This window comes from Canis lupus, chromosome 1 (genome assembly GCF_011100685.1).
Source record: "Canis lupus familiaris isolate Mischka breed German Shepherd chromosome 1, alternate assembly UU_Cfam_GSD_1.0, whole genome shotgun sequence".
NCBI classification, from domain to species: Eukaryota; Metazoa; Chordata; class Mammalia; order Carnivora; family Canidae; genus Canis; species Canis lupus.
The window spans coordinates 68874073-68878507 of record NC_049222.1 but is presented as its reverse complement, the minus strand read 5'-3'; the positions used below and the strand labels follow the sequence as shown (position 1 = coordinate 68878507).

The following is a 4435-nucleotide window of genomic DNA, read 5'->3' as shown; positions in this document are numbered from 1 at the left end:
CTCGTCCCTGTGCGTGGAGTATGGTCCCTCCCATAGATAGAGCTCGGAAGTTCTGTAGGTCTCTTCTGCCGTGACCACGGGTTTCTGGTTTGTCTACGTTGACAAAATAAAAAAGGGCCTGATTCAAGTGACATCAAGTGCAATTTAGGAGACAACCGAGCATGGCCAGGCGACGAATGGGTACAACACGCCCAGGTCCCCAGTGATACTTCTGTGGTACCGACAAGGCTGCCGTTTGCCTGACTGTATGTGCCTCCGTTGGAAGGGATCACATTCTTTGTGCAGCTTATGCTCACCAACTCCCAAAGCATGAGGTGAGGGTTGGCCTTACGGTCCATGCTAGAGCGTAAAATACCTGCGGCCTGCTGCAGTCACTGCCCTCTCCTTAGACTTGGCACCGTGAGATCTACTTCCCAGTGGAGGTAACCACAGGGCCGTGGAGTATGGAAAGGCCCGATGATGGGCCTGTTGCCCTCACATGTGGTTTGGATGTGAGCTTTGCCTGAACTACTGCAGATTGAGGAGGCCTAGGAGTGGAGTAGACCGCGTCCGAGGGTAGCTGTGCATTTAGGAAGCGGTGATTCGGTGCAGGCACATCCCTTTCCAAGTCATGGGTCAGAATGGTGGACATTATACGCATCCCTTAACGAAAGATGATGCTTCTAAGATGCAAGTCTCTCAGTAGCGGAAGAACCTTGTAACTCTAGACATGGCGGGGAGCACAGAACTCACGTTCCCGAGTGAGAGCGTGTAGTCTACGACGAACACTGCAGAGTGTCACCAGGGGAGGTGGAGCCATCCTGAAGTACGTCTCACCCACAAGGAAAGTTGTGTCCTTCAAGTGTAGGGTGTAGGGTGTCCTCAGAGCCCAGGAGCAGGCTACTGATGGCTCAACACTGAACAACCCCTGGCTGTCCTCGGCTCCGAAGAGTTTTCAGATTGAGGCCTAGGAGTTAACCAAGCAAGAGGAAATTGCCTATAATGGGTGGAGCCACAGACAGGACAATAACTCAGAGCAAGGGAGTAGGTAGGGACTAAAAAAAAAAAATACTTAGAAACAGAAGGTCATGGTTTACCCACTTGCTTGATTTCATTCATTACTCACTAACAGTGTTCAGAGCATCTTTCCTATGTTGGGCACTAGCACAGGTACTAGGCTACAGGAGTGAGAAGACAGGGTAATTCCTGAGGTCAGGACCCTGACTTTTGAGGGGAAAGAGACCCAATAAGTAAGCATGTCCGAGTTATGAGTGCCGTGAAGAGGATGCAAAGAGTATTTTGTGAAAGATCCTAGAGCTCGCAGTGGGAGGTCAGGGATGGGGGGAGTTCTACTCTTCTTCCTTCTACACCAGATATAATTATTATATCATGTTAACTTGTTGTAGGTGCAGGTCCCTTATCTTACCAGCTCTACCAATTTCACATGCTTGGCCCAACCATTGAGTAGGCTCAGCTCTATAGGATGATTTATGGGGCCTTGGACTGGGTTTAGTGCTACTACGTCAGCACTATAATAGCAGGTAGGCCCTTTCCAATTATTTGATATGTATTAATTGAGTGTTAAAGAATACAAGGCTTTGGGGCATTTGGCTGGCTCAGTAGGTAAAGCATGTGAGTCTTTTTTTTTAGATTTTATTTATTTATTCATGAGAGACACAGAGAGGGAGGCAGAGACACAGGCAGAGGGAGAAGCAGGTTCCCTACAGGGAGCCTGATGCGGGTAGGACTCGATCCCACGACCCCAGGGCCACAACCTGAGCCAAAGGGGAATGCTCAACCACTGAGCCACCCAGGCGCCCCAGCATGTGACTCTTGATCTCGGGGTCATGAGGTAAAGCTTCACATTGGGCTTGGAGCTTACTTAAATTTAAAAAAATAGGGCAGCCCAGGTGGCTCAGTGATTTAGCGCCACCTTCAGCCCAGGGAGTGATCCTGGAAGCCCAGGATCGAGTCCCACCTTGGGCTCCCTGCATGGAGCGTGCTTCTCCCTCTGCCTGTGTCTCTGCCCCCCTCTCTCTCTGGGTCTCTCATGAATGGATGAATGAAATGTTTAAACAAAAAAAAAAAAAAAAGAAAGAAACATAGAAATTGAGAAAAAAAAACACTAGGAGAAAATGTTAAAAAAAATAATTAAAATAAATAAAAAATAAATGAAAAAAATGTAAAGTTTCACTAACGTTTTTTGTTGTTTCTATTATAAATGTTTGGCTGACTTGACAATAAAAACAAAATTCCAACAGGTAATGTTTTCTTTTGCTAATATTCAGGTTGATTTGTGCAGATTTCCCTATTGTTTTGTGTCTACCAAAATAAAGAAATTGAGACTGGCTGATGATTGATTAAACAACCTAAGAGGTGACATTTTTGCCATTAAATAAAGTGAGTGAATATGTGGAATAAATCAATAAGTGAGTTTTATCACATAGATTTTTCTTAGACATTTAATACATTGTAGATTTTAACAAGTTAGACCATGTGGGTATTGGTGTTTTAAATATCTAGGCTTATAGAAAACTCGGGCATTATTAAAATGACCAAATACAGAGTTAATATGCTATCTGCACAAGGACAGATATTCTTATACTTTTTGAATTCTGAGTTAGATAATATCAAATTTCAATTTTTGTTGGACCAATATTTGTAACTGATAACTTTTAGAACATCTATTAATTAGAGAATGCAATAGAGAAATCACAAGCAAAAAAAAAAAATCACGAGCAGGTGTATTTTTAAATATCAAGTAAATACATTTCTAGATTCACCAGCCAGGTTTATAAAGTGAAACACCAGAATTTAAAGCATGTATTTTTCAGCATTCTGGATTGCCTGACCCCATCACTGTCATCATCTATGTGAGGAAAACGGAGACTTAGAGAAGGGAAGCAATTTGCTTTAGGATCCGGGATTTTCACTTTGAAGTATCTAGAGAAACTGGCTTCAACCATTTATCGGCAGGAAGGCCGTGTTGCACAGTGGTTATACGGGGCTGGACAGCGATTCGGGTTGGGTTTCTTTGCTTGTTTTGTTTTGTTGGTTTTCCATACACACCAGCTCTGTCCACTTGGGTAAGTCACTACATTTCTCTAAAGGATTTAGTTCTTCATCAGTGCAGTCTGGAGAACGGTCCCGCCCTTCCCCCTGAAAGCACTGTCCCGGGGACTGAGCCACCCCATAACCACAGGCATTTGGTAGAACACACACATACAGAAAGAAATCAGGGGAAATCATTATTATTTAAAACAGAAATCCTTCAAAACAACCAAAAAAAAAAAAAATAAACTCACCCGAAAACCCCAGAAATCCTTCTATCAAACAGATCTTTCAAGAAGATGACATTTTTTAAACAATATAAAATGTAGTAGTTCCTAGTTATTTCAGATGAAGGAAATCAACCCCTTTGTTAATTTTTTTCTTGAAAGTTGAGGTTTAAATATCAGTTCTACGACAGCGTTGTTAGCACTTGTACCAAGGTAAGTGACTGGTTTTGTGTCCATATAGGAACACGGTCCTCACCCCGAAAATTTGATAGCAGTTACCCTCCCCACATGACAGGTGCTGAAGCTTCAGCACAGAGAGGTCAGATGCAAGGTTCCAGGTCCCTCAGCGGGTAGGGGAGGGAGGGTGGGGTGGGTGAGGGTGAGTGGGGGAGGGAGGGTGGGGTGGGTAGGGGTGGGGGACGGTGAGTGGGTGAGGGTGGGCGAGTGAAGGTGGGGGAGGGAGGGTGGGGTGGGTGAGGGTGAGTGTGTGAGGGTGGGCGAGTGAAGGTGGGGGAGGGAGAGTGGGGGTGGGTGAGGGAGGGTGGGTGAGTGAGGGTGGGTGGCGGTGGGTTTGGACCTACTGAACACCCACGGGAGGAGGAGGGGTGCTGGTGAAGAGCGGATCCCCGGTTGCCGTACAGGCCCGGGAATTGCCCTAACGGCCTGGGTGCGAGCCACCCCACGCGGCTGCCGAGGCCCGGGTTACGGGGCGCTCACACCCCTGAGGACGGCTGCCCCGGGGCGCCGGGGGGCTCAGCGGGTCCCCGGGGGACTCGGGGTCTGGGCTCAGCTTGTGAGGTCAGGGCTGTGGGATCGAGGACCCCCCCCCCCCCCCCCGGGCTCTGTGGGCAGCACACCGGCGGCTTGACCTCCTCCCTCCTCTTCCCCTCTCCTCCCCCTCCTCCCCCCTCCTCCTCCTGCTCCCCCTCCTCCTCCTCCTCTCTCTCTAATAAATACGTCTAAATAATAATAATTTAAAAAAAAAAAAGGGGGCCACGATTCGAGTGCTCCGGAGAATCAAAGTGTCCTAGGACCTCAGCGCGCTCCTTCCTCCGCAGCAGCCCCTGCTCTGGGACGGGCCGCAGGACCGGGTGGGGGGGCCGGGGCGGGGCGGGGGGCGCCGCGGTCCCCTCCCCCGCCCCACCCCCGGCCGCCGTGGCATCCGGCGTGTGCCGGGC

The 4435-nt window shown here is 48.4% G+C and overlaps 1 long non-coding RNA gene across 1 annotated transcript; it reads right to left on the bottom strand.

The window, feature by feature from the left end:
* Window positions 1–354: 354 nt before the first annotated feature.
* LOC111090714 lies at window positions 355–3606 on the bottom strand. Its single transcript, XR_005353126.1, has 2 exons — window positions 3285–3606; window positions 355–946 (listed from the first exon to the last, which is right to left on the bottom strand). It is a non-coding gene; the product is annotated as an uncharacterized LOC111090714 (long non-coding RNA).
* Window positions 3607–4435: the final 829 nt, after the last annotated feature.